At 47.6% G+C, this 24,094-nt stretch overlaps 1 protein-coding gene across 1 annotated transcript in view; it reads right to left on the bottom strand.

Moving 5' to 3' along the window:
- The window catches only part of CEP350 (centrosomal protein 350), a 142,691-nt gene extending 118,902 nt beyond the window's left edge, over positions 1-23,789 (bottom strand). The window contains exon 1 of the mRNA XM_058660740.1: positions 22,924-23,789. The gene's annotated coding sequence lies outside the window, so the exon portion shown is untranslated. The remainder of the gene's footprint in view (positions 1-22,923) is intronic.
- Positions 23,790-24,094: the final 305 nt, after the last annotated feature.

The raw sequence follows: 24,094 nt of genomic DNA, 5'->3' as shown, positions 1-24,094 counted from the left end.
CTAAGGAGTTGCTAATGCAGTGGTGATAGCTCAAATAATTCAGTTTTGTCACCCAAGTGGGGAACCTGGATTGTATCCGCAGTTTCCGCGGAGTGTGGTACATTCTTGCTGTGGACCAGTTTGTGAATTCCTGACGACAAGATGCCTTCCACATCCTGTGATGCTCTGCTGGATGACACTAAAGACAACGTGTGACAGGAAGATTCAAGGCCACAAGACAGGCATTTTGCAAGAAAACGTGTTGTTCCAAAGGTGCGAAGCTGGAATACCCAGAAATAACCAACAATACTTGCAAGACGAAGACAATCCACACAGACAGTCCACAAAGGGACAGCACTATTCCAGCACACAGAAAATTTGGATACGGACATGGAGATGTTCTCACAATAATTGAGATGGGAATACATGGCTGAACAGCTAGCCGTTCGTTCATGGCTACCATATTACAGAAAACGCATCAGATGTAGATTTATGGTTCCTGAACAGTTGTTTTTTTTTTTTTTAAGATTTATTTATTTCATACAGTCAGATATACAGACAGGAGGAGAGACAGAGAGGAAGATCTTCCGTCCGATGTTTCACTCCCTAAGTGAGCCACAACGGTCGGTGTGCGCCAATCCGAAGCCGGGAACCAGGAACCTCCTTCAGGTCTCCCACGCGGGTGCAGGGTCCCAAAGCTTTGGGCCGTCCTCAACTGCTTTCTCAGACCACAAGCAGGGAGCTGGATGGGAAGTGGAGCTGCCGGGATTAGAACCGGCGCCCATATGGGAACCCAGGGCATTCAAGGCCAGGACCTTAGCTGCTGGGCCACGCCGCCGGGCCCCAGTTGTATTAAAAAAAAAAAAAACAAACAGACGAAGACCACTTTAGAAATTCAATTAAGGGCCCGGCGTGATGGCCTAGCGGCTAAAGTCCTCGCCTTGAACACACCAGGATCCCACATGGGCGCCGGTTCTAATCCCGGCAGCTCTACTTCCCATCCAGCTTCCTGCTTGTGGCCTGGGAAAGCAGCCAAGGATGGCCCAAAGCCTTGGGACCCTGCACTCATGTGAGAGACCCAGAGGAAGTTCCTGGCTCCTGACTCCGGATCAGCACAGAACCAACGTTGCACTCACTTGGGGAGTGAATCACCAGACAGAAGGTCTTCCTCTCTCTCTCTCCTCCTCTCTGTATATCTGACTTTGTAATAAAAATAAACAAATCTTAAAAAAAAAAAAAGAAATCCAATTAAGGCGGCTCAGGAACAGAACAAGAAGGTGGTGCTGGCTGGATGAGTTCCTCAAGCCCAGTTCTATCAGAAATACCTTAAAGCACTGAGTACCACCGGGGTTCAAAAGACAGATGGTGTGGTAGAAGTTGTGGAAGAAATAATTACAGGCCACTTCATGAGACTACCGGGTCAGAGAAAGAATGGGAGGCAGCTGGGCGGGGTGTAAGCACGACTGGATTTGCCAGAGATTAGGAAGAATCCGCTGACAGAAATCATTTCCGTCAATACTGGGAGATACATCCTGCCAACAAGCATCAAACTACATGTCACAGGTTTTGATGTTTTTGTTTTTAGATTCATTTCTTCAAAACACTGTTATTTCTAATTCTTCACTGACTCATCTATAGGTCATACAGTAGCATCATCTTCAAGAAGATTCTTTTTTTTTTTTTTTAAGATTTTATTATTATTGGAAAGCCGGATATACGGAGAGGAGGAGAGACAGAGAGGAAGATCCTCCATCCGACGATTCACTCCCCAAGTGAGCCGCAACAGGCCGGTGCGCGCCGATCCGAAGCTGGGAACCAGGAACCTCTTCTGGGTCTCCCACGCGGGTGCAGGGTCCCAATGCATTGGGCCGTCCTCAACTGCTTTCCCAGGCCACAAGCAGGGAGCTGGATGGGAAGTGGAGCTGCCGGGATTAGAACCGGCGCCCATATGGGATCCCGGGGCTTTCAAGGCGAGGACTTTAGCCGCTAGGCCACGCCGCCGGGCCCAAGAAGATTCTTAAATTTTCTTTTTCATTTCTTCAGCAACACATAAGTCATTCAATGGCATGTTGTTTAATTTCATGGCGCTGTAAATTTCTGTTTTTCTTTCTGTTGCTGATTTTGTTTTGTGGGAAGATTTACAGTGACTGTTAGTGGAGACTGCCCTGTGCAGATGAGAGGATACAGTGCAGTGTGCGTCTCCACTTCCTGGTCGAGGATGGACTCCTAGGGAAACTGCTGGATGTGTCTTGACAATGGGATGCTGGACTCTGCCATTGTCCATGCCCGCAATGATGGACTTATGACTGTTATGAGCAACTATGCTGTTGTAATACGGAGCAACTCAGTACAGAGGGGATTTAGGGAGGGGGTAGGGGAAATCCCAGAGCCTATGGAATTGTATCATAAGATGATGGTAATAATAATAACAACACTAAAAAGAATGTTGTAAAATAAACTACAAATCACACACACACAAAAATGTAACTTCACTGCTTCATAAGGGAACAAAAGGGAACACACAGATGCCCATGTAATAAGTAAAATATCTTTTATCAAGGAATAATGAGTCATATTTGATAAAAATCGTTAATATGAATCATTAATGTGAATCAGAAGACTGATGCAAAAAATAATGCTGTTGCTCCATCACGTAAAAACCGAATTAAACAGGCCAGAAGAACAAGTGCGCACAAACCATGAAGACTCGTTTATTCACTTTTTGACACAAACAAGGCAATCAGTAAACTGGAACAATTTAGATTCACTGCAGAGTCACTGAGCAGAAGAGCCTATTCAGAAACGGGAGACATTTATACCAGCTATCCACTCAAAGCAAGGATCACTACCAGGCTCATGGCTTCAACGTCACAGGAAACCTCAGTGTTTGGGAGCCAGTCTAGTGGGTAAAACTGCCTCTCTGACACTGGCATTCCATAGGGAAGCCAGTTCATGCCAGTTCTGCTTTTGATCCAGCTTCCTGCTAATGGCATAGAAAAGGCAGCAGAGGACAGCTCAAGTGTTTGGGTCCCTGCACCCACATAGGGGACCCAGATGAAGTTCCTGGTCAGCGCAGCCCATCACTGGCTGGCTGCTGGATCAGCTGGGGATGGAATCAGTAGATGCAAGATCTCTTCCTCTCTCCCTCCTCTGCCTCTCCCTCCTCTCTCTCTCTCTCTCTCTCTCTCTCTCTCTCTCTCTCTTTCTCTTTCAGAATGACTATATTTTAAAAACAAAAGCAAAGAGACAGTGTTACTTTAAAAAAAAAAAAAAACACAATAACCAGAGCCAAAAAGATTCTTTGCTCAATAACAAGCTAGAACTAGGCAAACTCACCTGCTTTTGTTGAGAACTCGACATCTATGCAATCAATCAAGGTCCCTATTCTCAAAGTACAGTGATGTCTTTGAGAGCCTCCTCTGAACAGACCTGAACCTACACTGAAATAGAGTGACAAAGATTCCAAGATGCAACTTCCCCATGTCCAAGATATGACTGGATTAATACAATCAGGAAGCAGAATATATTCCCTAAAAGGTATACTGTTACTCCTCCTAAAACCCCACATGTAGAAGTAAGGGGAGAAAATATTTATAATAGTATTTTTTCCCTGACATCATTTCTGGTTTTTCCACCTACTACTGCAGTCCGATTTCAGACAATTTATTTAAAATTACAGAAATATTTATATCCATACCCTAGAAAAACAAAATCTGTCACACTATCTTCAAATATTAGTTGCTTTTTTCGCACTAACCAATTTCCTTCTAACATTTTCCCCATTTATTTTGCTTTCCACAATAATCTCTTATCAGACTTCCTCTGCCCTTCCTTACTTTCTGTATTTTAAAAATACACTATTCAAATGTACATTGCCCAAGTTTATGACTGTTAAGAAGCACAACAATAAGTCTGATTTTCCATTGTTCACATTTCACTATCTAAAAAATGGTAGTAACTCTATGAATAAACCTACACCTTCACATAATATTTTTCCCAAAACTCAAAACCGCCTCTACCACGGGGAATTTTAAATACATGAATATACATTTATTGAAACACAGTGTGCTTAAGTTTCTTTTTAAAAAATGTTAGGACAGGGCCCGGCGGCGTGGCCTAGCGGCTAAAGTCCTCGTCTTGAAAGCCCCGGGATCCCATATGGGCGCCGGTTCTAACCCCGGCAGCTCCACTTCCCATCCAGCTCCCTGCTTGTGGCCCGGGAAAGCAGTCGAGGACGGCCCAATGCATTGGGACACTGCACCCGCGTGGGAGACCCGGAAAGAGGTTCCAGGTTCCCGGCTTCGGATCGGTGCACACCGGCCCGTTGCGGCTCACTTGGGGAGTGAATCATCGGACGGAAGATCTTCCTCTCTGTCTCTCCTCCTCTGTGTATATCTGGCTGTAATAAAATGAATAAATCTTTAAAAAAAAATGTTAGGACACATGCTGCAAACTGGTATGAAAGATAATGCAAGGGGCAGCGCACTGGCTCAACTGGCTAATCCTCCTCTTTGAAGCACCAGCCGACTAATGTCCTGCTGTTTTGTCTCCCACTTAAGTGCCCTACTTGTGCCATGGAGAGTAGCAGAGACCCAAAGCCCATGTGGGAGAGCCGGAAGCTCTTGTCTTTTGGCTTCAGATCAGATCTGATCAGTCCTGGCCATTGTGGCCACTTAGGGAGGGAACCAGCAGATGGAAGATCTTTCTGCCTCTCCATTTGCCATAAATCTTGTCTTCCCAATAAGAAAAATAAATAAATATGGATAAATATAATGCATAAAATCTTCATCTTAGGTTGCCAGTATATCAATATGCACCTTCAGTTACAAAGTCACCATTTCTGCTAACCGTTTAATCCAAGGCAAATATGCACACATGGGAAACATTCTTGACATTCTTTAATTGTAGAAATTTTATTTTTGATAACTGTTACATGTTTCATTAGGGTGCAAAGGGCCAAGGGCAGGAGAGTGGGTGAGACCACTGCTTTCACTCTCTCTTTTCCTTCCTGTATCTGGGGGAAGAGCAAGACAAACGGAGAAGCCCCACCAGCCTCCCAACCATCACATGCTCTAAGGGTTCTGCTCATGAGGTTGTGGTAGTTCAACAGTTCGGAATCACTGCCGATCTTGCCACTCCAAGAGCAATGAAATCTCTCCAGAATCCACTGGCTAACATAGTCCACCTTAGCGTCCCCATTTGCTCAGATTTTCACTGTCAACTCTTGGATGGGTTACTTGATTGTTCTGTTCTATCCTCTGTCCTCTGCTATGGTGCCATGTGTCCTCTGCTGGCTCCAATATACTGTCATACCCTCCATGTGCACCTGGATATGCTGTCCACTGCTCCATCTGAGCCACTGAGGCGGCTCAGCTTTGACAACATGGACTCCATGGTCAGACCAGGGAACCTGCAATCTCTCCATAGTTGGGTTCTGAGTCCAGCAGTTCAGCTGAAGGGATCCCCAAAGAAACTTCATCTGAAGTGATCCCAGACCTGATTCTTCTGTGTGCCTGCCAGTACAGGCTCCAGTACAATCCATTGCCCAAACTGGCCTATGCGCACCCTGTTAGTTGCAACTGCTGGGTCAGCTGTCTCCAGCCCTGTTTTTTATACAAACTAATGGGTGTTGTAGTCAAGTCCAATTCTTTCCACCACACACTCGGGCCCCATGCAAACCAGTGGGAGCTGCAGCCTAGTCAGAGTCACCCACAATAAAACCCACCAGGCCCGCCCCTGCCCCGGTTCCCATGCTTGCCAGTATGTACAGCAGACTAGTCCAGTCTGTCCCACATCCCACGTAGCTCTCATATGTGTCAATGGTCATTAAAACCTAATGTAATCTGGGCCTGGCGGCGTGGCCTAGCGGCTAAAGTCCTCGCCTTGAACACCCCGGGATCCCATATGGGCGCCGGTTCTGATCCCAGCAGCTCCACTTCCCATCTAGCTCCCTGCTTGTGGCCTGGGAAAGCAGTTGAGGACGGCCCAAAGCCTTGCGATCCTGCATGCAGGTGGGAGACCCAGAAGAGGTTCCTGGTTCCCGGCTTCGGATCGGCACACACCGGCCGTTGTGGTCACTTGGGGAGTGAATCATCGGACAGAAGATCTTCCTCTCTGTGTATCTGACTTTGTAATAAAAATAAATAAATCTTAAACAAAAAAAACCCTAATTTAATCCAACCAGCCCCACTATCCAGTCTACACATGTGCCAGCAGGTGCCATTCTCTGTCTAACCATGCCTGTTCCAGTCCTGCTTCTCATGCTCACCAGCGGGAGTGGCAACCCAAGAAGAAGTGACCACTGTTTCCCTACTGGGCCCACTCCCACTCCTGGGTCATGCTCTCTCCAGGAGGTACTGCAGTTTAGCTTGACAGAATTGGCCTCGGTGACAGCATCTGATAGCTGATGCTGTGGCAAAACCCAACCAACCCTCACCTCACCCACTCTGCTTATGCATGTATCAGTAGGTATAATCTGCCCAGCCTGGCTTACCCCCGATCTAGCTTACATGCAGGTCAACAGGTGCTGTATCCCTGCCTGACCTGGTCTGTCCCCAGTCCAAGCTCTCACGCTCACCAGTGGGAGTGGTAGTCCAGCAGGGAAGCTCCCTGAAGCCCCCCTATGAGGTTCGTCACACCCCCCGGGTTTCATGTGTGCTGGTTGGGCACTTCTGCCCAGTCTGGTAAGGCCGTTCTCACCTCAGCACCTGCTAGTGAGTGCTGTAACTTGGCCCTGCCCCCCACACCCCAGTTCCAGCCCAATCTGGTGGGGACTACGGCCTAGCCAGCCCAACTGGCACCAGTCCTGGCCCTAATGTGAACTGGCTCATATTGCGGCCTTACCTGGCATGACCCACACACTCTTCTGGCTCTCAGATTTGCCAGCGGACAATAAGAACTGGCCCAGCCTGGCTTGCCCCAGACTGAGCCAAATAAGCCCATGGTACCGTAACCTGGCCTGGTCTGGGCTGCTCCCTATTGTGGTTCTTATGCTCAGCTGCAGAGACTGTGTTCCGACAGAGGAGTTCCCCAAACTCCTTCATCAAAACCTCTCCCAATGCCAAATAGAGCAGATAAAGCAACAGAGGACAGCCCAAAGCCTTGGGACGCCACACCCGCATGGGAGACCTGGAAGAAACTTCTGACTCCTGGCTTTTGATCGGCTCAGCTCTGGGCGTTATGGCCAATGGTGGGTCCACGGGCCAGCCCTACTTAGTCCACCTCCTGTCCTAGCAGGAATAGTGGTCTTTCCTGACTGGCCCTCAACCATTCCAGTTTTTAGTGTTGAGTGCTACAGCCCAGCCAAGCCTGGCCCACACCCAGACACACCTCACACATGGCTCAGCCTATCCTACACCCACCCTGGTTCTTACAAGCACCAGTGGATGCTGTAGTCTGGCCCAGTTTGTCACACCCCAGATCCAGTCCACATTTGTACCAAGGGACACTGCAGCAATGTCCACACCAGACTGCAGCTCCTACTCCAGCTCTCATGCTCACCAGTGGGAAGCACAATCCAGCCAGGGCATCCCCTTAGCTTCCAGGCCTGATCCCAGCCACTGATCCTGCATGTACCAGTGGTTGCTCTGAACCAGACTGGCATAGGGCTCCCTACCCCATCTTGGCCTTTACCTTCAGATGCTACAGTCTGGCCTGGCCTGTCTCAGCCAACCGCCCCCCCCCTCCGCCCCCGCGCAAGTCCTAACTCTCACTGGCAGGTGCTACAACCTGGCCCTGCTCAGTTTGCTCTCATCCCTGGCTCATGGGACAGCCTAACCTGGCATGACCTGCACTCCATCCTGGCTTCTGCGCTTGCCAGAGGTTATGGCTTGCTCGGCCTCACCCAGTCCACCCTCTTCCAAGCCAACTCAAACACTTGTCAAAAGAAAAAGACGGAGCTACCCACATGGGTCAGGGGCAGACCAGGCTCAATCAGTTCACATCATCCACTGGTGAATCCAAGCACCAGAACAGAGTGTGGGTAGAGCCAGGTTCAGTCACGACAAAAAAACAGTGCACATTATGGAATGCCAAGGTGAGGTTACCTGTACCGGATGCAACCGCAGCGCCCAACAGCACACATGAGAACCAGGAAGGGAGGGGGCGGAGCCAGACGGGGGAATATAGGGGTGCTCCCCAGCTGGACAACCACTCCCACTGGAGAGCATGAGCTGGGATGGAGGCAGACCAGATCGGGAAGGGCTGTAACACCTGTGCGCCTCATGTGGCCTAGATCAGGGAAAAGCCAGGCTGGGCTGATTGTTCCTACTGGTGCAAACAAAAATTAGAGTGGGTGAGGGTTGTTTGGGCTTAGCCGTGGCATCAGCTGGCAGAAGCTGGCACTGGGGGCTAATTCTGTCAGGTTAAACCACAGAACTACCTGGAGAGTGCATGATCCGGGACAGTGGGAGTGGCCTAGAAGGGAAATATTGGGCTCCTCCCTCTTGGGTTACCACTCCCACTGGAGGGCATGAAAACCAGGACAGGGGCTGGGGTGGCTAGGCAGAAAGGCACCCAACAACAACATCTGTGTGGGCTAGTGGAGCTGGTTAGATAGAACTAGACTTCAATGCCCATTGACATGTATGAGAGCTACATGGGATGTGGAACAGACTGGACTAGTCTGCTGCACATACTGGCAAACCAGGGTAGGGGGCAGGCCTGGTGGGGGTTATTGTGGGTCGCTCCAACTAGGCTGCAGCTCCCACTGGTTTATGAGAGGGCCGAGTGTGTGCTGGGCAGAACCAGGCTGGACTGCAACACCCATTCGTTCAAAGGGAAGACAGGGCTAGAAACAGAACCGACCCAGCAATTGCAACCACCAGCCAATTGGGGTGATGGACTGTGCCACGCCCTGTACTTGCTAGAACATACAAGAATCTGGTCTGGGAACACCTCAGATGAAGTCTCTTTGGGGATCTCCCCAATCAAACTGCCGGACTCAGAATCCTAACCATAAAAAGACAGAGGACAGAACAAGTCAGTCAATCACCTCAGCCATATGTTGGCAGTGAAAAACTAGGCAAATGGAGACTCCAAGATGGACTATGTCAACCAGTGGATTCTTCAACGACCTCACCGTGCTTGGAATGGCGAGACTGGCAGCAATTCAGAACTGTTGAACTATCAAAAACCACTTAAGCAAGACCCTCGGAGCATGCCCCACATCAGGAACCTGGGGTGGGAGACTGAGTGGGGCTTCTCCCTTAATATCCCTCTTTACCTCAGACATGAAGGAAAACTGGAAATAACAGTCTCACGCACTTTCCAGTAGCCCTTGAACCTTTTTACCCTAATTAACTATGTAAAGATCGTTACAAATATAATAAAAAATGAAAAAAAAATATGGAGCTACCCTGCCCAGCCTGCCCAGCACCCAGGCCTGGACCACAGGTTCATCAGAGGCAGCTATGACCCACTAGGGGATAGAAACATTCTTCATATTTAAAATACTTTTTAAAAAGATTTATTCATTTTTATATTGGAAAGGCAGTTACACAGAAAGAAGGAAAGCCAGAAATATCTGTCTGCTGATTCACTCTGCAAGTGGCCATAACACCCAAAACTGAGCCGGTCCAAAGCCAGGAGCCAGAAGCTTCTTCCAGGTCTCCCACATGGGTGCAGGGTGCCAAAGCTTTGGGCCGGCCTTTAATGCTTTCCCAGATCTCAAGCAGGAAGCTGGATAGGAAGCGGAGCAGCCAGGACATGAACCAGCACCTATATGGGACTGTGGTACATGCAAGGTAAGGATTTATCCACTAGGCTATTGCACCAGGTCCAAATGTGTTAAAGTTAGTACTTTTAGGTCAGCATTGTGGCATTAGCAGACAACCCAAATGGGCACTGGTTCGGCTCCACTTCTGATCCAGCTGCCTGTGAATGTGCTTGGGAAAGCAGCACAGAAAGACCCAAGTGTCTGGGACCCTGCACCCACATGGAGACCCAGAAGCAACACCTGGATTCCGCCTTCAGACCAGCCCAACTCCAGCCCTCATGGCCATCCAGGGAATGAAACAAGGCTGGAAGGTCGCTCTCTTAACTCTGCCTTTAAAGTAAGTGCATAGAGTTTCAAAAATAAGTAATGATGGTGCTTTAAAATTACACTTCAACTGCATTTCCACAGCCAGCTTTAAGACTCTTTTGTAAAGACAACTGTCTCCCAAATAACTCCCACATACTTTCCAAGCACTGAGTGAGTTTCAACAGTCTCACAGTGCGTCCCTCCAAGCAGCTCTAAGTGGCTCTAGAATACTCAGGCTCTTTTTTCAAGAGACTCAATCAGCAGATCTGAGAAGAACTCTACAAACCCTGTATATCTAAAGGTCTACAGGGATTCCAAAATACAGCCAGATTTGAGAACTATAGCTCTAAAGAACTGCTACCCTTTGAAGTCGAAGTTTCCAAAAATACTGATTCCATAAAGAGCAGCATCAGGTGGAACTCATCCTGTCCAACCACATGAAAGTATTTGTCTTCCAATGCTCCAGAACACTTGATAGCAAATTCCTTTGAAATTAGAAGCTCCCTTCCTTATAAGCGTTAGCATCATTACCAAACCATTGTATTACTTCACTACACTTTGTCTCCTTATTATATACTGCAGCCTTCTTAAAATTTAATATCTTTGGGCCCGGCGACGTGGCCTAGCGGCTAAAGTCCTCGCCTTGAAAGCCCCAGGATCCCATACGGGCGCCGGTTCTAATCCCGGCAGCTCCACTTCCCATCCAGCTCCCTGCTTGTGGTCTGGTAAAGCAGTCGAGGACGGCCCAAATGCGTTGGGACACTGCGCCCGCGTGGGAGACCCGGAAGAGGTTCCAGGTTCCCGGCTTCGGATCAGCGCGCATCGGCCCGTTGCGGCTCACTTGGGGAGTGAATCATCGGAGGGAAGATCTTCCTCTCTGTCTCTCCTCCTCTCTGTATATCTGGCTGTAATAAAATGAATAAATCTTTAAAAAAAAATTTAATATCTTTATACTTCATTTATGTAACAAAGGGCATTATTCCAGTATCTGTTCTACAATGACATGAACTGGCACCTTGTAAACAAGTTGTTGAATGTCAAAGTCAAGACATATATGAACAAAAGTGCCTTGTTCAGACAGAAGTTAAACATTATGAAGAGTAAAACTATTTCACAAGATTTTATTTTACATCATGTACAATATAAACAAAAGCTCAAACTAATGATTAACTTCCAAAAGCTAGTTAAGGATGCCAATAGTAAATGAAAATACAATTTCACTAAAATTTTTAAATGACAGAAAAAGAAGCCAGATAAATAAATAAATAACAGAAGCACCCAACAAATCAAGCAAGAGTGCAACGTTGAAAGTCTAACTGCTGGGGCTTGGTGCCACAGCCTAGAGGTTAAATCCTCGCCTTGCACATGCCAGGATCCCATATGGGAGCCAGTTTGTGTCCCAGTTGTTCCACTTCCCATCCAGCTCCCTGCTTGCAGCCCAGGAAAGCAGTCAAGGACAGACCCTACACGCACACAAGGGACCTGGAGGAAATTCTTGGCTCTTGGCTCCTGGCTTTGAATCAGTTCAGCTCCACTCGTTGTGGCCACTTGGAGAGTGAATTAGCACACAGAAGATCTTTCTGTATTTCCTTCTTTCTGTTTATCTGCCTCTCCAACAAAAAGAAATACATCTTACGAAAAAAATTAGTCTAACTGCTGAAGAGCAAATAGGGCCTAATGTCAATAAGGAGTCCACATTACAAACATCACCAAAACACATTCTAACAGAGGCACAGAAAAGAAGTAACAGCATGCAAGAAACTAAAAATTGCACCTACCATTTACCTTTTGGTCATATCATTCAGGCTCAGGACTCAAATAAAAGGGAAAAAACACAAAATAAACCACAGGAATGTTCCCAGATCCCCTAACCCACTTTCCCTCAAGAAACTTCACTATCAAAACAGGGCAAACGGAGACTCTAAAGTGGACTATGTCAACCAGTGGATTCTTCAATGACCTCACCGTGCTTGGAATGGCAAGATAGGCAGCAATTCATAACTGTTGAGCTATCAAAACCACTTGAGCAAGACCCTCGGAGCATGCCCCACATCGGGAACCTGGGGTGGGTGGGAGACTGGGTGGGGCTTCTCCCTTTACCTCCCCCTTTAGCCCAGATACACACACACACCAAAAAAATGTGTGGAAATGATAGTCTTACCCACTTTCCTGTAGCCCTTGAACCCTTATGCCCTAATTAACTATGTAGATTGTCAAAAATAGAATAAAAAATTGGAAAAAAAAAAAGAAACTTTACTATCAGTTGTACTCCTCCCATGTGTGGCTTCAGTCTCCTCCTCCAAGAAGTCTTCGTAACAGCACTTATGCTTAATTAAACTTTCTTTAAAAAATAAGTTTTGCCAACCCATCTCCCTCCTCCACTAGGCTTTTTCTTCAGTATGCCTGAAAAAAGGTAAAAATCCTTGGGCTACATTTAGGTATTCTCAAGCAACCCCAATGTGATTGCCAACCCCATTCCTCCACCAAACAGCTCACTAAGCCAGCAAAGACCTCTGCAGCTTCAAATCTAACGAACTGAGGATCGCCACCTGACTGCTTGGCAGCATACTTCCCACTGACTTCTCAAAATGGATCAACAGAACAATATGTCTTTTAGATCCATTCAAAGACTGTACATGGCATAACAGTAAAAGAAAACATTAAAGTAGTTCCAAAAGTTCATGGAAAACGGAATTTAAGGTTAATTGGGTGCTAATCCCTTCCCCACAAAGAAGACTGATGTTGTAGTACAGTGGGTAAAGCCACTGCCTGAGATGCTGTCAACTCATACAGGCAATGGTTTGCATCCTGGCTACTCCATTTCTGATGTATCTCCCTGCTAAAAGCCTAGAAAGAAAGCAAAAGATGGTCCAACTGATTGGGCTCCTGTATCCATGTAGGAAAATAGGAAAGTTCTGCCTCCTGGCTCTGCCCTGCACAACTCTGGCTGTTGCAGCCATCTAGGGAGAGAACCAGTGAATGGAAGACTTCTTTCTTCCTTTGTCTGTCTGTCTGTCTCTCTCTCACTCCCTCCTTCCCTCCCTCCCTCCCTCTTTCCCTCCCTCCCTTCCTCCCTCTGTAATGCTGACTTTTAAACAAATACATACATCATTTCAATAACGTAATTTTGAGGATCAGTGCTATGGTGTACTAAGTTAAGCCTCCAACATTCCATATTAGGTGCCAGTTCAAGACCCAGCTGCTCCACTTCCAATCCAGCTCCCTGTTAAGCAGCAGATGGTCCAAGTCCTTGTGCCCCTGCACCCATCTGGGAGACCTAGAAGAAACTCCAGGCTCCTGGCTTTGTATTGGGCCAGCTGCAACTACTACAGCCCTTTGGGAAGTGAGCCAGCAGATGGACAATACCTCTGGTCTTTCCTCTCCCTGTAATCTACATTTCAAATAAAAATAAAGAAACCTTTTTTTTATGTGAAACTCATACCGCTTTTCACAATTACATTTTACTTTAACTTTTGCACGATATCACTTACACATGGACTCCAAAAGCATTCTGCATCAAAATACTTAATAAATTCATTTTGCATAAACTTTTGGGAATATCCTATTATTGAAAATACATTACTTAACACAATACTATTTCAAAATACACAGTAAAAGAAACATTAGCTAACAAGACATTTTTCTGATATCAGCAGTGAAACAGAACTGAAGGATTTCCAGATCAATTATACCACAATAAATTCAACCAAACTTGAGCCCAACATATCACAAGGAATGCCCGCCACGACCCTGCACGATTACACAACTGTTCCAACAGTACTCCACATGTTGGGTATGCACGTTGTCAACAGTGACACGAAGCAAAAGCTGTGGGTCAGGAGATCCCACTGGGACACCTGCATCCCACACCTGAACGCCGGCTTGGAGTCAGGGCTCCGCTTCTCGGACAGCTTCCTGCTAACACGCACCCTAGACGTTGGCTCCAGTACCTGGATCCCTGACATACATGTGGTACATCAGGCTAAATTTGTGGTTCCTGGTTCCAGCTGGTTTCAGACTGTGCTGCTGCAGGCAGCTGAGGAACACACAGATCTAACGATATCTCTATTGCTGCCTTCCAATAAAATGCTTGAGTTTTATTTAAAAATAAATTGGAGGATGGTGGGATGACTAAATTGGCTAATTCTCCACCTGCCAGCGCCAGGATGCCATAGGGGCGTCCACGTGCATTCTGGCTGCTCCACTGCCCATCCAAATCCTGCTTGCAGCCTGGGAAAGAAGTGAAGATGGTCCAGTCTTGGGACCCTGCATTCATGTGGGAGGTCTGGAAGAAGCTCCTGGCTTCCGGTCGGCTCAGCTCTAGCCATTGCAGTCACTGGGAAGTGAACCAGCAGATGGAAGATGTCACTCTGTCTTGCCTTGTCTCTGCAAATCTGCCTTGCCAATAAAAATAAATAAATCTTACGAAAGAAAAATAGTTAATATCAAAATGTTGGAAATCAAGGAGAGATGGACCACATTATGCACAGTCCATGAGTCAGAGCAAGTGGTACAATCAAGTTCAACTTGGACAGACTAATAAGTTGGTTGATGAGTAGTATCTACAACACTAATAACCCATACATCCCTTTCCCAAGAATTTTATCTTCAAGGAAATTGTTCAATTGAGGAAATGGACATGTAACAAAAACTTCAATCGGTCCCTTGTAACAGTATTTTCCCCTGGTTTCTACACACTCACTGATTTTCGTACTTTCCAAAACCTCCCTCTTGGTCTCCTTTATTAGTTAACTCCTTCTTTAACCAGCCTTCAAATCTGAAAGTTCAGAAGGTTTTGATGAGGGGCTTTTTCTCCTTTCTTACACTGAATTCTCTCTCTCCGGGTGACCTCATCCCTCCCCAAGGCTTCGTGTAACAATGATGACCAAGACTCCAGCTCAGTCCTTCCCTCTGGTAGTGTAACCTGCACATCAAGCCCAACAGCGCCAAAAGTCAATTCGTGATTACTCGGAAAAAAACAACAACAACAACAACAAACAAACATGAGAGATTCCTTAGCTCAGTCAACCAGCTGCGTGAAATAGAAACATCTACAAGAAGAGATGAGGACGTGATCTGTAAGGTCGTCATCTACCCTGAATGCATGCATACCGTCTACACTACCAGCTCTCAATCTGGGAGGCCTTTTCAGAACTTTCAGGGAGTTTCTCTGAAGTCAAAACTAATTCCACAATAAAACAGTACTTGTCTTCTTACTCTTTCTTATAAGTACATATGGAGCTTGCCCAAAGCCATATGACATGATACCACAACAGACTGAATGCAATAGCAAACACACATTCTAGATGTATTCTACTCAGACCAAAAAAAAAAAAAAGTATAAAACGTCAAGCAATGATATTCCTTGAATTAAGTGGTTCTTGTTTTAGAAGATACTTATTTTCATTTTAAAATATCATTCTTAATATCAAATGCATACTGTTACACAAGTACATTAAAATGTTTGAATACAATTTATATCAACAGATATGTCTCACATGAACAAAAGCTTCAGTCCTCAATAACTCAACCATGAAAAGTGGTGTCAATATATTACTTTCTAAGATTAGTTTATTTAAAAGCAGAGTTAGGAGGGATGGAGGGAGAGGTCTTCCTCCTCAAAAGTCATAATGGTCAAGCCGCTGTAGGTCTTCCCACATTGTGTGCAGGGGTCCAAACACTTGGACTAGCTTCTGCTGCTTTCCCAGGCATATTAGCAGGGAGCTGGAGCAGAGGTTGAACAGCCACAGGCTACAAACCACATTCACAGGGCTACTTCACCTCTGATCCAGCTTGCTGAGGGCTCCCATGAACCCATAAACGACCCAACTACTTGAGCGACCCCACTGTCTCACAGGGTCTGCACCAGCAGGAAACTGGAGCAGGAAGCCAGTTCTAGAATGTAATCCAGGCAGTACCACACAGCACACAAGCAACTTGGCAGCCTAAACACTATGTCAAATACTTCCCTCCCCATCCCACGCCAAAGCTTCACTTCTGGCTTCTGTTTTTTCTTTAAAAGATTTATTTGTGGGCACAGGACACTGGTTCAATGGCTAAATCCTTACAAGTGCCAGACCCTAGACAGGCACAAGTTCATGTCCTGGCTGCTCCACTTCCCATCCAGCTCCCGGCTTGTGGCCTGGGAGAGCAGTCAAGGACCTTGGGACCCTGCACCCACGAGAGACCCAGAGGAGGATCCGGGCTTCTGGCTCCAGATCGGCGCAGCACCGGCCACTGCAGCTCACCTGAGGAGTGAATCATCGGATGGAAGATCTTTCTCTCTGTCTCTCCTCCTCTCCATACATATCTGACTTCGCAATAAAATAAATAAATCTTTTAAAATCTAAAATTTTAAAAATAAATTAATTAAAATATCTTAAAAAAGAAGGAAGCAGAAAGGGAGGAGGGAGGAAGAGTGGTCTGGGCAGGCACTTGGGGCAGCAGCGAGGCTTCAGATCCAAATGGCTGGAGCGTCGCCTCCAAGGTGCACCTCACCTTCCTGCTAATGCGCACTTGGTGAGGCAGCAGGTGATGCGATTCCAGAATGGGGGGGGGTCCCTGTCACCCACATGGGAGACACAGAGGTCTTGGCTCTTGGCTTTTCTGTTTTTCTTTCAAGGGAGCTCTACAGGGGAAAGGAGAAACTCAGAAAGTCAGCTTCCCCCCACTGAATCACTCTCCAAATGATGCAAACAGCCGAATGATTAGAAGGTCTCCCGCAGGGATCTGAGCCATCCTCTGCTGCCTTCCCTAAGCAGGGAGCTGCCAGTGCTACAAGGTGGAGGATTAGCCAGCTGAGCCACCATGCCAGCCCTGGCCCTTGCCTTTCAGTTGGCCCATTTCCAGCACTGTGAGCACCAGGGAATCAGAGGATGAGCAATCTTTCTTCCCACAATTTTAATAAATACAAAAACTAAAAAAAAAAAAAAGTATGAACTCTTAAAAATAAAACACCGATATAGTCTATGGGTTTGTTTGTAAGAAATAAAACTTCGGGGACCAGCACAACGGCTCAGTGGCTAAATCCTCACCTTGCATGTGCCAAGATCCCAAACAGGCGCCCAATCGTGTCCCGGCTGCTCCACTTCCCTCCAACTCCCTGCTGGTGGCCTGGGAACACAGTGGAGGACGGCCCAAAGCCTTGGGACCCTGCACCCACACGGAACAGCTGTAAGAAGCTTCTGGCTTCAGATCGACTCAGCTTTGGCCCTGAGGCCACTTGAGGTGTGAACCAGCGGATGGAAGATCTTTTTTTGTCTCTCCTTCTTTCTATGTATCTGCCTTTCCAATAAAAACAAATCCTAAAAAGAATAAATAAAAATTATTCATAAATCTATTAGAAAAACACATTCGGAACTTTCATAGACTAATTTCAAACTTTCATCCAATTTTTAAAAAGGGACTTAATTATGTAATATTCTGTTAATTAAATTTGCAAATCTTGAAAAAACATAGTCAAAACCACATTTTTACAAGGATTCACTTAGGGGCTGGCCTACGGCTCGGCTAGTAAAGCCTGCACTGTGACACCAGCAGCCCACATGGGTTCTGGGTTATGTCGCAGGCACATCAGCAAAAAGCTGCATTGGAAGTTGAGCAGCCAAGACTTAACCACTATTACAATATTGGATGCTACCAAAAGCCACTGGTCCACGACACTGGCTCCGTCCAAAATCAATTCAGAGCAAGTACCGGGCACAGCATTTACCATGTTGGAACTCCTACGTTAAATTCCCCACCTCTGCTTCTGCTCAACTTTCCTGTTACCATGCACAAGTACTTGGATCCCTGCCACCCATGTGGGAGGCCCAGAAAAAGTCCCAGGCCCTTGACTCCAGCTGGCCCAGGGCTGGCTGGTACAAGCATTTGGAGAAAGCGAACTGGTAGACAGAAGATCTTTTTATTTTCCTTTCAAATAAATAAATGTGGCTCCTGAGCTGATCCCAAGTCAGGAGCTAGGAGCTTCTTCCAGGCCATCCTCCGCTGCTTTCCCAGGCCACAGGCGTGAGCGAGATGGGAAGCAGGCCACCGGCACACCTGCACTTGTAGGGAAAGGCTTCATGCAGGGCCCAATTCATTTAATTCTTACAATAGGCCTGAAAGATGAGAACGATTCTGGCACTTTGGTTTTTTTCATACATTCACATTACAGATCAATTTAAGTCACTTGTTGATAGTCTCAGCTAACAAGTGGCACAATGAGGAGGACTTGAACCCACAGAATCTGACATGGTCCACATAGTGAAGTATACACAACACTGCTTTTCCAAGAGTCAACACGCATCCTGAAGCTAGTAATAACTGCCTCATACAAAGACTGGTCATTTTAGAATTACATAAGCAGGGCCCAGCATAATGGCCTAGTGGTTAAATTCCTCGCCTTGCACACCAGGATCCCACATGTGTGCCAGTTCTAATCCTGGTAGCCCCGCTTCCCATCCAGCTCCCTGCCTGTGGCCTGGAAAAGCAGTGGAGGACGGCCCAAAGCCTTGGAACCCTGCACCCACGTGGGAGACCTGGAGGAGGTTCCTGGTTTCTGATTGGCACAGCTCCAGCCATTGCAGCCGCTTGGAGTGAATCATCGGATTCAAGATCTTCCTCTCTGTCTCTACTCCTCTTCGTATATCTCACTTCGCAATAAAAATAAATTTTTTTAAAAAAGAATTACATAAGCAAATCTGCCAATAACATAATGAAAATGTCTCAAACATCAATTTTTAGAGGAATAATTAGTTACACATTTATTCTCATGCTATGTTAAAATTCACATAAGATAAACTCCTAAAAATTATGCCATTAAAGAATACACATCCTGTGACAGGTGTTGTGACACAGTGAGCTAAGCCACTGCCTATACTGTCTACATCCCATATGGGCACCAGTTCAAAATCCAGCTACTCCACTTCCAACTCAGCTCCCTGCTAACGTGCCTGGAAAAGCAGCAGAGGATGGCCCAAGCACTTGGGCTTCTACAACTACATGGGAGATTCGGAAAAAGATCCCAGATGCCTGGCTTCCAGTTCTGGGCCACTGCAGCCATTTGGGGAGTGAATCTGTGGATGGAAGATCTCTCTGTCTATTCCCCTCTGTGTAACCCTGACTTTCAAATAAATAAATAAACCTTAAAGAAAGTAAGAATACTTAAGACTTTGGTAAGAAATGTCAAATCACATCAGAAGTTTCTGCCACCTATAGCAATCTATACCTCAATGTCTGGAGGGGGTAGAGATTCGTTTTACAATCACAAATATTTCTGGTTCATGCACTGAGGTTCACTGTAAGTTTTTATTAAGACTGATACAGAAGAGGCTGCCAGGGAGATCCCAATTACTCTCTCAAAGACTCAGCTGCTGCAGTCTGGGTCCTCCAGCCCTAAAACCAGCCTTGGCGGAGACACGTCCCCTGCGTGAGCCTGCATAACAAGTGGAACTGACCTTTAGGACTTAAAACTCCCACTGCCGTGCTTCAGAAGTGACTTACACTTACTACAAACCTGCAATTACAGCTCTACCACAGCAAGTTAGGGTCTTCAAGTTTCAATTTTCTTTAAATTACCCCAACTCTGACCAGTGCACCTGTGCAAGTCATTAAACTAGCCAGCAGAGCGCTCAAGGTCCACCCAAGCTGGCTCTGAGCCCAACACTTTCCCCTTCCCAGCAAATTTAAACATACCTCTCTAGAGCATGTTTCAAAGAAGAGTTGAGATGTGCCAAAGAATTAGCAACAAAGTTTTCTCTTGTTTCTAAAATATTATCCTGGGGCAACTCTTTAGTCAATTTGTTCAACTGTAACCCATGGACTATCTTACTACATGAAAGATAAAGGATCTCAGCTATCATGGAAAAAGGCACAGAATAACCCAAAATACCCAAGTAGATATAAAATTACATTTATAGGGCCCAGCAGCGTGGCCTAGTGGCTAAAGTCCTCGCCTTGAACACCCCGGGATCCCATATGGGCGCCGGTTCTAATCCCGGCAGCTCCACTTCCCATCCAGCTCCCTGCTTGTGGCCTGGGAAAGCAGTCGAGGACGGCCCAAAGCCTTGGGACCCTGCACCCGTGTGGGAGACCCGGAAGAGGTTCCAGGTTCCCGGCTTCGGATCGGCATTGCGGCTCACTTGGGGAGGGAATCATCGGACAGAAGATCTTCCTCTCTGTCTCCTCTCTATATATCTGACTTTGCAATAAAAATAAAATCTTTTAAAAAAAATACATTTATAGGGCCTAGCGGCTAAAGTCCTCTCCTTGAATGCCCCGGGATCCCATATGGGCACCGGTTCTAATCCCGGCAGCTCCACTTCCCATCCAGCTCCCTGCTTGTGACCTGGTAAGGCCATTGAGGACGGCCCAATGCTTTGGGACACTGCACCCGCATGGGAGACCCAGAAGAGGTTCCAGGTTCCTGGCATCGGATCGGCGCGCACCGGCCCGTTGCGGCTCACTTGGGGAGTGAATCATCGGACGGAGGATCTTCCTTTCTGTCTCTCCTCCTCTCTGTATATCTGGCTGTAATAAAAAATGAATAAATCTTAAAAAATACATTTATAGTAACAACTAGCAAAAACATCACTACAAAAATAAACCTGTCGGGCCCGGCGTGATGGCCTAGCAGCTAAAAGTCCTCGCCTTGAATGCGCCGGGATCCCATATGGGCACCGGTTCTAATCCCACCAGCCCCACTTCCCATCCAGCTCCCTGCTGGTGGCCTGGGAAAGCAGTCAGGATGGCCCAAGGCCTTGGGACTCTGCACCTGTGTGGGAGACCTGGAGGAAGTTCTTGGCTCCTGGCTTTGGACCGGCGCAGCACCGGACGTAGCGGCTCACTTGGGGAGTGAATCATCGAACGGATGATCTTCCTCTCTATATGTCTGCCTTTCCAATAAAAATAAAATAAACCTTTTTTAAAAAGTAAAACTGTCATCTCTCAATTTTTCTGTCTGTGACACTAACATGGAAGTCGGTAAATTGTTCCCCAACTTGCCCCACACTGTACACTGACAACTGAGGACAGCTCCTAAAAGCCTCAGTACCAACAAGTTACTTCACGGTGGTGCTGCTGGTTATGTGGCTTGAATATAATCGGGAGAGCAAATGATTTGAAGAATCAAAAATGACAGAACTGAGTAGCCAAACAAAATGGAAGACAATAAATTGAATGCAACTTCTTAACAATCTGTTCAGGTATAAAGCACATATAGAAGCACAGTGACCCATTATGACAATTTCATGACTTGCCAATAATTTTTGTTATAAAAACATTGTTTTTAAAGAAATGACAATCATTGACACAGAGCAAGTGGTATGTACAAAGGAACAAAAATATAATGTTTTATATTTGAAAATAATAAATAATGCCTGAAGAATATATTAACATCAAATTTAAGATAAAACCAATTATAGGTTGTCTGAAGAAATAAAAGCATCATTCACACATAGATGAACTTGGCTGTTGGCTTCCACAACTGCAACATCAAGATGTCTGCCCATCTGGGAAGACGAAACACAGTAAGGGGAACACACCAAAAAGGCATGGCAGTCATTCCAGACTGCGCTCGTCTCTTTCCACTCAAGAATGGCTATCATACAGGAACTTCGTCACTTGTTATGCTCAGGATAAGGTACAAGTGCTACAAAGTGGGCAAAAGCAGGGACATTTAGCAGCAGCAAAGAATTCAAAACTTCATGATTCATAAACTGAGGACCCCGCAGAAGGCTGTTCAAGCATTAGCATTACATAACACTACACACTGACACACCTCACAAACTCAACACGTTTAACTCCGCATCACTAACCACCCCGAGTGAGACACACATGTACAGAAATATACATCCACACATACCATGCATATAGCAGAACCTTTATTTCCTGATGAGTATGATAAACCGAACGCAATGACAGGTCTTAATTACGTTGAATATCAACATAGCATACAAGAACTACCTTCCAGTACAGGTCTACCAACCAATCCGCCAAAGCCACAGCCCTATCTTATCAGTAGTGCCATACCTGGCTGGAATACAGTATTTTAGTGCATTTTAAAAATGAAGAGCAGCACTTAGCATCTTATCATGGTTTCCACAATACTCAGGTTGTCATTAAGTCTGCCTAAGATAACGCCTCCTTTAAAACCTTCAAAAATACAGGGCAGGAGGTGTGGTTAACATGGCAACTTCAACGACTTCTCCAAACTCAAAACAAAGCTCAGCATCAAAACAATCAGGGGGCGTGCGTGGATACCAATCGCTTTTCCGGACAACCTGTTTCTCGCCGCCCCCCCAACCCCCAGATGAAGCATACATTAGGACAAGAAAGCCCAATGCAATCTGTCCAGCCGTGCAACTTCCTGTCTGAAACGTTTCAATCCAGGCGCATTCCCACCCACCTCTGTGACAGCACCTAAACACTGCTCAGCGCGGGGGGCTGCGTTTCCACGAGGGGCGGGGGAGGAATCCTGACAAGTTCCCAAGCGCAAAGCTTGTTCCATCGCCCCCGCCCCCCGAAGTCACTTGTGTACACACAGGTAGTGGCTTGCTGAACTGCAGCCCCTCAAAGTTCTCCCTACACACTTGAGAATAAGGAACCAAAACTGGTCATCCCTGCCACCGGGGCCAGTCCCCAGGAATGTCCCCAAATCGGCCCGGTCTCCCCACGGAGAAGGGACACTTGTCCGGAGACCAAAGGTGAGAGGCGCAGGAGGGAGGGGACACACACACACTCACTGTCAGGCAAGGGGTCAGGCACCTGAAACCCCGCTGTCAGAGGGACGAGGCTCCCCTGCAAACCCCGGGGCCCAGGCGGGGTGTGGGCACGCAGCAGGGGCTCCCCGCGCCGCGCCTCTCCTGGCCGCCCCCCGGGGACCCGGGAGCGCGGACAGAGGAGCCGAGACGGAGCGAACGCCGCCAGCTCCTCCCGAGGCTCACCTGAGAGTGTCGCCTCCGCCCTCGGTCCCCACGGTGCATCCCGCGGGGCCTGGCGGAGGGTGCCGCGACGCCGCCCCGACCGGCCCCAGGGCTGCCCGGCCTGGGGACGCCCCGAGTGCCCGCCGCGCACCGGCTGCCCGGGATCCGCCGGTCAGCAGGGAAGGAGGCAGAGGCGGCCGGCTGCCTCCCTTCCCCCGACAGCAGGCCCCCTCCTGAGCCGCGGCTCTCTGCGGCTTCCCCTCTGGCGCAGGTCCGGCCCCGCTCCCCCGCCCGGGAGTCACTCGGGGAGCGGCGGCCCAGTCGCCATTACGGCCCAACAACTGACACGGAGGAGGAGCGGCGCCGGCAGCAGCGGCGGTGGCGGCGGCGCGAGGCAGGGCGGGAGCAGTCGCGGCCAGGCACATCTCGCGAGAACGGGCCCGAGACCGCGCCGCAGGAATGCAACCTTCGACGGGGACCATGTTGGGTGTGGCCAGAAGTTGCGCGCGAGCTTAGACGAGGTGGGGGAGAAGAGTCGCGAGGCGGCCATCTTTGGTGTGGCGAAGCTGGAGTTTGGCAGGACGCGGGGAGGAGCCAGTCTATCCGCAGAGACCCCGCCACCCCCAACCCTGCTTCCCTGGGAAGCTAATTGGGCCTTTTGGCTGCGCCTTTCACACCGGGGCGGGCGGAGAAGACGAGCTGGGGATTTGACAAGGATGAACTCTGAAGTCTGGAAACGGCGGCTTCGGAGACTTTACGAGGCTTCACCGACTGCCGTCCAAATAAGTCGTCGTCACCCAAGTCGGCTTCAGAGATAAACCGCAACTCTGCGGCTGCTGCAGTTGCCCTGCGAGGGTTACAGCATCCTGCCGAATAGCCTTCTTAAGAAGAAGGCAGGGAGAACGCAGCTTGCATTGAAAAACCCTCAAGTGGTCCGCACAGTTTCTCGTTGATCTTTTTCCCGATCTGGGAATTCTGTCATCTGCCCAAGACTTTTTAAGGAACATCTAGCTCTCTGCAAGTAATGGCACCTTCCACTGGGTATCCAGTGCAAGCGAACCCAGGCCCCGCGATCCCCTACCCCCACCCCAATCCCTTTTCCCGCCTCTGGACCCAGGAATCGTTTCTCCAATGTCAGTTGCTGGAAGATCTCCGTCTCTCTGTACCCTAATAGGGTCTGGCACGGTAACGA

This window comes from Ochotona princeps, chromosome 2, assembly GCF_030435755.1.
Source record: "Ochotona princeps isolate mOchPri1 chromosome 2, mOchPri1.hap1, whole genome shotgun sequence".
In the NCBI taxonomy this organism is placed as follows: Eukaryota; Metazoa; Chordata; class Mammalia; order Lagomorpha; family Ochotonidae; genus Ochotona; species Ochotona princeps.
This window is presented reverse-complemented; position numbering and strand designations above follow the sequence as displayed.